Here is a 13,178-nt window from a genome sequence, read left to right as displayed (position 1 = left end):
TTAGTAATCATTCTACTTGTGCACACTTATGAAAAATAAAATGATGAGTCTAATTGAGAGTTTTTATTATAAAATAATTTTAAAATTGGTTACAAATTTTACTACCTTGCACAGAGTTCAAACGATTTTACTTATGTTTTCTGTTTAGTATAGTTATTTTATTATTCCTACTAAGTTTTAACTATTGTACTTGGTGATTTGTTTTCTCTAATTAAACTATTTTAGCTTTATGTAGCACTTAGTATTGTTAAAATAACATACTTAAAGATATTTTGTATGATATTGTTTTATTCAGAGTAAGCTCAATAGGTTATCTTGGTTTTAGAAAAAACCAACACAGTTTTTCTTAAAATCGAAAACTACGTGAAAAAAAAGTAATCTATAAACAACTTGTCTAAAAATTTTCTGCGTTAATGAAAATTGTATTGCTTAAAAAATCCAAAACATTTGTTGTTATTACTTAATATAATCAAGTGGCTTTTTTAAAGCCTACAAAATTTTAATGCACAAATAAGTTTAAAGCGCTTTCAGGTTCAAAACCCTTTATCAATAAACTTTTAGAACTATATTTTTTAACTAGTAGATCATTTTATTTACTGGATGTCCTGAAAAATAACAAACAAACATTGACTGTGTCCTGGACAGATTTGAGATTATATCTAATATATAAATCTTGTCTTGTTATTAGTTTATATGAAGTTTCTTAAAAGTAAACGGATAAAGAACATGCTTGGAGTTTTTGAAAATACTTTTTTATAGATAGTCTAAAATTCAATTGATAATTACCTCTTCTAAAAAACTTAATTGATTGATAAATAAAAGAGCTAAATTAGTTTAAGTAGGTCGATATTTCATTGACAACGTTGTAACTAGTAGCATTCATTTGGGCACTAAAATTTTTATTTTAAATAATTTAAAATTGGATAACTTTAGTATGTTTCAAAAAATCAACTTCATACAACAAATTAAATTAAAACTAACATCACTACCTTACTTAGGTAGCTGATTTTTGATAATACACAAAAATTATTCAAATATCTTTATATATATACAGCGTATGTTCAACTTTAAAAATATGTGCTCCCTATACTATTAAGTACTAAATTATTATAGAAAGCTACTGGTATTTTTCTTTTGAATTGTCTTTTATCCTGTAATACATACTTAAATTTATTAAAAGTCCTGTATAAGACTTTAAAAGGTGTCCGTGGTGTGCGACTTGATAACCAAATATTTTTTTCGTTCACCAGGTCCTAGGGATCAAATGTTTTAAGCGTTCAATGGTCGTTCAATAAACTTTTAAAAGTAGCAAAAAATTCATATTAGTTAAATATAATATAAAATAGGAAATAATTGAAAGTTGCTATTATCAAACATCCTTTTGCACAAAAAAACAAATTTGCAATTTTTAGAAACCATTCGTACCTCAAAAAGATGCATTTTAATGTTATATGCTAGATGTCAATTACTGCAAAAGATTATCATACCAATAGATTAGAAAAAACTTCACTAATCAATGTGACACTTTTAACTTTTATTCTTTACAGCTACATAACTGTAGCATTTTTAATCTTTTATGTATGTTGTTAATTACGTTGGTTTTAGTAAGTAAAAAACAAGAATTTTTATAGGTTGCAGTGTTTACGTTTATTTGGTTAGTTTTTGTATTAGTTTATAAGACAAAAGAGTTATTTGCTTATTTGAATTCCAAGCTCGCCATTAAGCATTACCTTATAATTAGAAACGTTTACTTTTTTTATATGTAGTTAATGTATAATCTTATGTAAGGGTCGGCAAACTGTGGCCCGCGATGTAGTTTTTAGCTAAAAATGTACTATTTTTATAGCAACAAAAAAAATTATGTAAAAACTCTAGGCTCTTAATTTACTAGTTACTTATTACTAGTTACTTATTTTGGTTTACAATTGTATTTTTTTGTATATTGTTGTATTAAGTTAGTAATTTTATCTTTATAAATACAATTATTTTGAATAACTGCGGACCGTGGAAGAGATTTTGTACAGAATGCAGCCAGCGAGCAACTTTCTCTAAGAAAATTGACTCCCGGCTTGTAGAAGGCTGCCGACCCCTGATCTGATGTAATGTTTGTATGATGACATTAGTAAAAAACATTTTAGAGTAGAAGATTAGTTCTTTATTTTTTTAACAAAGTTTTTTTTCGTTACAAAAAAGAGTAAAGTTATTTTAAGATTATAAGAGAAAATAGTTATAGGAAAAAAACAGACTGTTTGGGAAAGAGTGTTGTAAAGGCTTTAATAATATGTTTCTTAACTTACTAAAAATTATTTTATCAAAATTAGAGCTTTTAAAAAACCACAATTAAAAGAACATTTGTTTTTGTTTAAGCTTGAAGTTGATTGTTGTGCACTAGATATTTTGTAGCTAAAAAATCTGTCGAGAGTCAAAAACTTCTGCTTGGTGAACAGAATCTGTTCTGAGTCTGCCGAACCCTGCAATTGAAACAACAAGAGAATAAAAACTAAGCATTAAAAACCCATAATTTTAAAAACTTTTTTTCCAAATTTTTACACTAGGTAAAAAGTTACAAATTAAATTAGTACCAAGTCGTGAACTTAAACACAAAATAAATTTTCTTAAGATTGTTAGTGTGAAATAATTTGGTGAGATGAAATAAACTTTCAATTTCTAAATATTTGTTTCTCAATATAAAAGAACGTACATTAGATTTTTAATGATGCAGCATTATTAATGAAGTTAAGTTTGTGCAACTACAAGTATATGTAGCTCTATTTGTTTTTTGAAAATTATTTTTAAATCTTATTTTATTTTGCTCTTTATATTATTATTATTATTATTAAAGTTTATTGTCAAACGAAGGACCTAGGCACTAAAACCTAAGCCACTTAAACTGAAAGACACTAACATAAAAAGAAAAAACAAATTACAGTGATTAAATAAACATAAAACTTATACAAGGCACAAACTGAATAAATTAAAACTTTCACAACCAAAATATTCAACGATTCCAAAGTCACCAGTCTCCAATTATACTTTCCAAAACAACAAATCCCTGTAACAAGCATCTCCTGTCAAAATTCTTCAGGACCTGTCTCGAAACTCTAGGAACCATCTTGAAGACCTTCCATCAAACAGGAACTTTCAAAACAGCATTTATTTTCAACTTTAGACAGAATTCTTTATCTTGCAGAACATTGATCTCAGCAACTATTCGTCATGTTTTCAAAGTTTCATCACGGCAAATTCAGTCAAAAACCACTTCAAACATGTGGCAGCAACAACTTACAAATCTAGCTTAGGAATCAAGTGAGTATCTAATAATTTCAAAATCTAAAGCCCAAAGTACATTAACAATAGACCGTCCAAAAAATCAAAATTGAAAAGTACTTAAGATCTATAAGGGGAAGGTGTAGCTTACAGATTAAACTACCAATAAACTACATACCACACACCAAGTCAATGGTCAAAGAGATGAACAAAACTAGTTACTTATAAATTTTACTGGTAAATATTTTATTTAAATCAAAAATTTAAGTTTATTCTAAAATGTTTAAGATTTTTGCACGATATTAGTTCATTTGGAAGTTTGTTCCACATTTTTACCGAACGATAGAAAAAAGATTTGTGCCAACCAACATTGTTGAAATGATATTTACATGTATATTTTCTACTATTACCTCTGAGTGAGTAATTATTTTTATAAGGTTTAAAGAAAGTTTGAGAATCAGTAGTAGTTTCATTGTTGATCAGTTTAAAAAAAGTAATAAGATCAATTCAAGTCTTCTATACTCTAAAGTTTTTATATTAAGCTTTGTTAGTCTGTCTATGTAAGACGTATATGAAATGTTGCACCGATTAAAGACTAATCTCGTAAACTTTCTTTGAATAGATTCTAGTTGGTTGATGTCTTTTATAGAACATGGAGACCATAAAGGTGTGTTTTATTCCGTCTTAGGACGGATGTAAACTAGGTACAATTTTTTAAGAATTACAAAATCCGTAGATATAAAGCTTTTTAGAATTTGAAAAGATAAAATTGATGCAGTACGGTAAATATAGTCAATGTGATGGTTCCATTTTAAATTATCTAAAAATTAAATTCCAAGGTCTTTAGTTAGTTCAGTTTTAGGTAAGATAACATTGTTTATTTTAAAGTCAAACGTTGGAATAGGTGTACTTTCGTTAATAATCAAAACATGACATTTGCTGGGATTTAGGTTTAATCTCTTTTCTTTTAACCAATGGTAGATTTTATCTAAAGATTTTTGTAAAACTAAGTTAGATTGGCTAAATATTTTTGTGTCGTCTGCAAAAAGCTTCATGTTGCTATTAGAATCAACTTCTGAGGCAATATCATTTATATAAATTATGAATAACAGTGGACCAATAACCCCTCCTTGCGGAACTCCACTAAAAATTGGTAAGGATTCTGAGACCGATAACTACTCTTTGTGTTCTTTCTTGAAGAAATTCTTTAAACCATTCAACTAAATTTCTATTAATTTTGTATTGAGATAAAGTTTTAATTAACTTAAAATGAGAGACAGAGTCAAACGCTTTCTGAATGTCTGTATAAATTACACTGATAGATTTATTGCTAAAAAAGATACTAACCATGAATGAAGGCAATCCAATAATTGAATACATGAAGTTCGTTTAGGAAGAAAACCAAATTGTTTCGGAGAAATAAGATTATTTAAGAAAAGATGATTAAGTATTTTCAATGAAATTATATGTTCGAAAGATCTGCAAAAGCTACTAGTTAGTGAAATTGGTCTGTAGTTTAATGGACTATTTTTGTTTCCTTTCTTGAATATTGGTATAAATAAGATATTTTCCATTGCCTTGGTATGAAAGATATAGCTAAAGAGCAATTAAAAATTAACGAGATTGGAAAAATGAAAGAAAAAATAGTTCGTTTTAAAAAATACGAAGGTATATTTTCTGCTGTTCTGAGTATTTTATCTTTTAAATGATTTACAGACTCAATTATTTCATTATTACTAATAAAAAAAATCCTGCATTTCAGGACGACTTTTATCAATAAGTTTAAAATTTTCACCTTCATAATTTTTACTAAATACTTTTTGGAATGATTTGTTAAAATAAGAGGCTTTATCAAAGTCAGAAATTAATGGTAAGTAATTTTCATTAAGTAAAAGAGGAAAGGAAAGTGATTTAGCTTTGATTTTACAAAAGAATAAAAATTTTTTGAATTTGTATTTTGACAAAAGCTTTTTTCATGTTGTGTGTCGAATTTTTTTACAGCTTTTTCGTATGCTTTTGAAACTAGCTTGTATTTTTCAGTAATCTGGTGATCTAACTTGCATTTTTTGTATAGTTTTTGCTTTTCTTTTGGTAGCTTTTTTAAATTAGAAGGATATATCTTACTTTTTTATTTTTCTTCTAAAGGAATACAAATTTTTTGATTGTAAGATTAATAATGTTAACAAATTTATCATAAAACTCCTGTAAAATTTTTGATTTATTATAAATAAATTTCCAATCTAAACTTGACAAATAATCGTTAATACACTTAAAAACCGCTCTAGAAAAATCTGGGTAAAGTGTCACAGTAACTGATTTCATGCTCTTTCTAACACTAATGCCAAAAGATATAAGGTAATGGTCATTAGTATTAGTTAATGGTGAATCTACTGAATGAAATTTAATTATATCCAACCACATGCAATTACAAAGCACTAAATCAAGAATACCACCGTCTTTACGTGTAGGTGAATTAATAATTTGAATTAAATAATTTTCTGAACAAAACTTAATAAAACTTTTATTACATTCATTGAAAGTTGAGCTCGGAATACTCCAATCAATATTGGGAAAATTAAAGTCACCAATAATATAGAAAGAAAAATTTTTTGGTGTGAAATGTTTAATAAGGTCAATCATGTTTGTTACAATTTTTATAGATTTAGAAAGATTTGGAGGAATATAAATACATAGAGATCTTAACTTTAATCCGTTGAGAATAAAATCAAAGCATTTAAATTCAAAACCGTCAAAAGCAATAAATTCACTTTTAACTTCAATAATTTTTAAATAATTTTTGACAAAAACAGCAACGCCTCCCCCCTGCTCAATCTATCATTGCGAATTGCCTGCTCAATCTATCATTGCGAATAACTTTATACCCAGATGGACAAAAAATAGAACTGATAATGTTAGAATTTAACCAAGTTTCAGTAAAGAAAAATAATTCTATGTTGTTTATGAACACATGAAACTCAACAAAACTTATTTTGTTTAAGATAGATCTAATATTTGTATAAGAAACTTTTATTATAAAATTTTTACTAGACTTCGACCTATAAAGAAAATTTGTGTTTAAGGCTTCAATACACTTTTTTAAAGAACTAACAGTACTATTATTAAGAAAAAAATTACTACAATTACCATCAGAATTAACAGACTGACTAAATATATTAAAGTTTTTAACAAAGTTGTTACAACTAACACTAACCACAGAGTTCCAGGGTGGTGTAACGAAAGGGCTGCTGTATTTTTTCAACTATTTTGTTGTTTCTTATTACATATTGTACTCTCAGATTTTAATCATCAGCTAGTTTTTGTTTTATTTTTAATTCTTCTCGCAATTTTTTGGATTGCTCTGAAGCCAATTGCTCTGAAGCCGTTCTATCAGGATTAGTATATATTGCGTTTTCTTTTCCTTTCCTAATAACTTTTAAATTTCTCAACTTTAAAAGTCTCTGCTTAGCTTCCAAATTGTTGAGCTTAATTATAATTGGTCTGCATCTATTCTTGATAATTTTTCCAATTATATACAATGAGTTGAATTCAGATTTAATAATTTTGTGTACTCCCATTATTTCTTGAATAGTATTTAAAACTCTTTTTGAATTTTCAAGTGAGCTATTAGGATTTTCTGATTCTGGAATATTGAATACAACCACATTAAGTGCCTTTTTTCCTTTTAATTTTTCATCACTTTGAGCTTCAATTTTTTTGGTAACCAAATTCAATTTTGTACTTATATCTGTGAAAAACTCAGCTGGTTCGTTCAATCGAACTGCATCAGCGTAGGTCATAAACTTTGTTTGAAACTTTTCAAATTTTGTAGAAATTTCTTATTTAAACTGTAGGAATGATGTCTGTAGATCACTAATTTTTTATTCGATTGCAGCATATTTTTTGTCAAGGCTAAGACTTTTTTCACTTGTGCAATCATCATTTTTCAAATCAACCAACCTTTGTTCACGACTCAAGCTTTTCTCAGTGTATTCATTTTTTAATTTGCAAATATCATTTTGGAGTGAACTAAACTCAATATCCTTTTGAGCTCCAAATGCTATAAGTTACTCTTTCAGTTGCTTTCCAATCTTGGAATTTTCAATCAGCAATTTAATTCCATTTTCATTTGAAATTTTAAGTTTTTTACTTAACTCAGCTAAATAAACTTAATATATTTGAATATATATCTAATTTAAAAACAAAATTAAAACTTAAGCACTTTAAAAATAAATTTGCGTTTAAATACTACCTTAATATATCGACGTAGACCGATGTAGATACAACAAGTAATAAAAGTATATCTTTTTTTATTAAAGCTAATAACTTTTATAATTAACTTTTGTTATCAAAATTGTCATCGTCTTTTAAACTATTTCAAATCTCAGTTTGTTTTATGCATTTTAAAAGTTTTTAACTAAGATGTAATACTTGCTGTACATTAAGCTCTTTTGACCTGTCTGTAAATTTTAGTTTCTGAAACTGTTTTGTAGTAATTTATAATAAATTTTATGCTTATAAAACCGTTTTAATTTTTTTTTTTTTTTTGCTTGAACACATACCTATGGTTAGGAAATATCTGATTAAATAGTTTATACTCCCTATTCTAGACTCTATTTTCAAAAAAATTGTTTTATGATATCTGATTCTCAACAATTTTTAAAATCTTTGCAATACATAAATACCCAGAAACAAATACTGTCCAACTTTGGTTTTTTATTAGAAACCTTTTGTTTCTTAACTTTTGATTAGACTTTTGACTTAACTTTTTTATTCTTTTTTTTGTTTAGAGTGATTATATAACAACTTAAAGGAAATATAAACAGGCTGTGCTCATATTTTTACAATCTTATTATTTTTGTTCCAACTAATAAATGTTTGAGTTTAATAGGCGAAAACACTTTATTTTAATTTATTTGATTTTTTCAATTGTTATTTAAAAATGTATACTGAAAATTAAAGTAAAAGCATACTGTAATTAGTTCTTTAATGTTTAGTTTGTATTTTTAAAAGTACTTTTTATTGAAATTTTATTTATACTTATGATACTTAGTAAGTTATAAAATCTATCTTGTTAAATTTAATTATCGGTTTTATCAGTTAATAATACCAATTATAATAAATAATTGCTCAAGGCTTAAAACTGTAGCTTTTTATTTACTTAAACCAGCCATTTAGCTAATTTTATATATTGAAATTTCAAAAAAAAAGAAGTTTTGACAAAAACATGGTATCAAAGTTTATATAATTTTTGTTAGATATTTATTTATAAATAAGTAGTAGAACTTAAACACTGATTAAGTATAACTTAAAGCAACCTAAGTCTTTAAGCTTTATATGTTAAAACTATTTTCATATACTTTTTTTTAGTGAACAGTATATTTCGATCTCAATATAATTTGTGATGGTTTGCACGTTAAATCTTCATATGAAAAAAAGTAGCTTCAGTAAAACAAAAATAAGCAAAATTTACTGAAAACACAAACTTCAATAAAACATAGATAAACTTAATACAATTTTATTTACACAACGTAGGTGTCGTCGAAAAAATAGTACAGCAAAAAATTATCTAGGCAAATACTTGGCTTGGTCAGTTGCTGACTATTTAAAATCTTTTACAAAACTTTTTACCAAACTATACAGTTCAATCTGTATTTCATATTGTACTTATTATGCTTTTGGTAAAACAATTTTTTTGTTTGATAGTAATAAAAGTGCAGCAAATGTTACTTGGTTTTTGTGACTGTTTGTTGTTGAAGAAGAGTGTTATCCAAAGGACTTTTTCGACAAACTTACACGTATTTCGGTATAGTTCAGGGGTCGGTAAATTGAAGTTGAATGCGGTCCGCAAAAGGTAATTTATGGCCGCAAAAGATAAATCTGGCCCGCTAAAGAACATTTTGAAAATTATACTAGACATTCTTGGGTTTGTGATAAATAGTAGAAATTCTTTAAGGTACAATTGACGGAAGGTTTGACATTGGGATATTTTAAAAAGTAACTAATTTTGAATTTTTTAAAGCATTTAGACTATTTTTAAATAGGCTATCTAAAAGGAGCCAGTAATGTCAGTGATTCTAAATTTAAATTTTCTTTTAATTTCTTGAGTTTAAGTATAAAAGTTTTTATGATTACATGAAGTTTAAGAAAGTAAGACCTTTTAAAATCTAAGACAAGCAGACAAAAAATAACTGCTTTAAACTTTTAATTTATCAATTATTAATGATAACTAAGAATGCTTATTAATGGAGAACCAAACGAAACAAGATCGTTGGTGTGTACAACAAAAAGTTACAAGAAGCTCAATTTGTTAAAAACTAAATTTGGTTCTCTTTGTTCACAATAAACACAACATAGGTTTCTTTAGTTTTTACCTATAGTTTTTATAAGTTTATATCTAAAGAACACAAATGTTTATCATCTAAATTTTTTTCGTAATTGTTTAAAGTACTTATTTTTACTGAACTTTTGGAGCAAAACACATAGAAACGTTCGTCGGTTTTCAATAAATTAAATTCTTTTTAAGTTGTCGTTGTATTTTATAATTTTCAAATTTATTTTGAATAAAGTTCTTTTTAGGCCAAAAACACCATGTTGCAAACAAATACTAAAAATCATAATGTGCTACACATATAAAAAAAAACATATCTAAAAAATTACATTAAAAGATAAATAAAATATTGCAATATAACAATATAAAAGTGGTGTGCGACTCGATAACCTAAAAGGGCGATGTTGTCAATTTTTAGAAGCCCTGTTTAAAAAAGAGTACTAAATCTTAAATATTTAGAAACTAATTTAAATATATGTAAAGCAGTGTCCATTTTCAAACAAAAAACTTAAAACAGTCTAAATTAAAGTCACCGAAACAGTCTTTCCCTCAAGTTCATAAAACTGTGTATTTTAAAATTTTAGAAAAAAAAGTTTAGTGTTACCTAAATGATAAACTACAAAGCTTACTTATTGAACAAAAAGCATTTTTGAAGCAATACTTTTATAATATTACGTCTATGATTCCTAAATTAAAGGCGGTTTTTTAGTTAAAGAAGCTCAATAGAGAAGCTCAATAGTTAAAGAAGCGACTCGATAACCGAATGGTTTTTTTGTACATCATGTCCTAAGACCAATTATTTTGAGCGTCTTTTTTTTTGTCGTTCAATAAACTATAACAATAACTTATGTTTTAAGATATACAAATAATTGAAATTTCAAGTTAATTCGTAATTAATAAAGATCCTAGCGAAGTAAGTTTGCTGGAATATATAATAATAACAATTTGCACAGTACTTTTCTTTATTGAAGTGACATATTTTTCTGTTGGTTAACTCGTTTAAGACACAAAAACATATTTCAGTTCAATAAAGAAAAGTACTGTGAAAATTAGTTTAAGATAATCTCAATTTTTAAAAGCAATAGGTGACCATGTTCAATTCCCACTTTAGTAGATAATTAGAATTATTATAACTTTGAATAAAAATTACTTTAATTAAAGAATACACCTGAAATACTTAGGTATTGTATAAGTCTTTGTGAAAGGTTATTGTCATACAAAATAAAAGTAACCCTATTTAAGACTAGATTTTCTTACTTTTTGTCTGATTCACTTACTAAGTTTTCAAAGAGCTATAAAATAAAAGAACATTCCTGGCGTACCTATAAATCACATTCTATATTTCATAATAGAAAATATTTCGGTTTTAAACCTACACACCTTAAGTAACAATCTAAAAATATCAAAAAAGCAGTTAACATACAGTTTGTTCAAAATCATTTTGGTATTGTACAAAAGAGAGTAAATTATATTCTCTGTTCTGTTTGAAGTAGACTTAATTATTAACTTATGATGATTTTTTTTGAGTGAAATGTAGTTTTGAAAATAAAATCTTAAAATATTTAAAGTTGTAAAACATATCATGGAAACTTCAATATCTTTTTGATCCAAAGCGTAAATGCAGCTGATAGGTATATGTTGTTTATTGTACGACAAAAAACGCTCAAAAAGTTTGGTCCAAGGATCGGTGCACAAAAAAACCTTTCGGTTATCGAGTCATACACCAGAACAGTTTAACGTCATGTCCAGGACTACAGGACTACATGGACTATATTGTTCGCATAAAAGTTAATTAAGGGGTTCTTTGTAAATTTATAGGTTTTATTTTTCATCTTTGTAATTTTTATCTAAATAAGTGCAACTGTGCTAATTAGTTCAAAAACTTTTACTTTACTTTGCCTATAAGTTTTGATGTAAAATAAAATACCAGAAGGGGTGTATATTTTCAGGGTTGCCGCAGATCGAGCTGAAAAAATTCTTAACTTTTCTAAATCAAATTCTTAATAAAAATCGATTTAAAAATACAAAACGAAAGACTTAAAATATTTCAAGTTTTCAATCTTAGATTTATACAGGTTAAAACAATATCTTCTATGCAAAAGCAAAAATTTTTAGAAAATAATATTAGCAAACTGAAGTTTTTAGTGATCATAAACTAATTTATTAAAAGCATGTTTATGTTAAATTTCCTGACTTTTTCTTCAAAAACCCTTTTTTTTTTGTTTTTCCTGACTTTCTTGCAACCCTGCATTTTATTTCAAAGATGCTTTAAGAAAGCTTTGAAAAGGGTGTTTTTTAATTGTAGTACAGCAACTCTAGTAGGTTACTGAAAAATTTAAGTGTAGAATAATTTAAGGCATACGTATCCCATAGAAAACTGAGTTTTTACATTTTTATGATAAATTTATAAGTAATCTTTGTTTAATTGTCGTTATTTTAAATCTTTTCGTAAAATATCAAAAAATTACTTTAAAATATCTAGAGTTCATTTTAAAGGTTATTTTATTAAGACTTCTACTAATCTTTGAAAAACATATCAAACTTGCAAAACATTTTCTTCTGGTCAGCTTTTACTATACTGAACCAACAATTGAGATTATCCATTGTTAAAGTTCAAACAGGCTTTAGAATAATGAGGAAAGAACATATGTATTAATTATATAATCCTCCTAAGAATTTAGATATGTTCAACACACGGCATTTTTATTCAGTCTAATATGTAGATGAAAGAAAAGTCATAGACAAACTTAAAGGGGTTGAAAATACATTACAATTTTCAAATGTATAATCAGTTTAACAATTGGTTTCTATACTTACTTTTGAAATTTCTAGGCTTTTTTACTAAAACTTTAGGTTCATTTAGCAGCATAATATAATTTAACAAATGTAACTTGTTTGTGTAACCAAGTTATAACCTAATTAAAAGTATCAACAAAAACATCGGCGAAAGTCTGCAGAGCAGAAACCTGAACTGTCGTATGCCTTGCCTTGAGACAAGCTCAATTTTACAAATGGGTTGGTCATACCAATTCGATCATCAGACCACAAGCTTCGGTAGACTGAGACCAGTTTCGTCCTCATTAGGACTCATCAGTCAGTCACAACCAAAAAAATTGCATTCTTTATTCTACAAACGGCTTATCATGCTTTCGCATTTAATTAAAAGAAGTTTTCTTAAAACCCTAAACTGTTTTTAAACAACCAATATTTTTATTGTTACAATTTTATCAAATTTGTATTTAAAATAACCCAATATAAAAATATAGCACATAAAAACCCAAAATGGAAATTTAAATTTCTTACAATTAGTTTTACATGCCATTTTTTCGTTTTGACTGTTTGTGCTAACTAAAAACAATGTCTACTACGTAAAGTTTTAATCTACCTATATTCCTAAATATATATTCCTATAGTTACCAATATAAAGTTTTGGTCATGCCACTTGGATCATCTGAAATCCCGCTCTCAACCGATAGCTTAATAAAAGTTGGATGTTAATGAAAGTCGTATATTTAGTTACGATGACTTTTGCCGATGCTTTCTTCAACAAAGACATCAAAAATCTTCCTTTTCTCTGTCGATC

Source organism: Thalia democratica, chromosome 9 (assembly GCF_965202585.1).
Source record: "Thalia democratica chromosome 9, ktThaDemo2.hap1.1, whole genome shotgun sequence".
NCBI lineage: Eukaryota > Metazoa > Chordata > Thaliacea > Salpida > Salpidae > Thalia > Thalia democratica.
Note: the sequence above shows the minus strand (reverse complement) of the source record.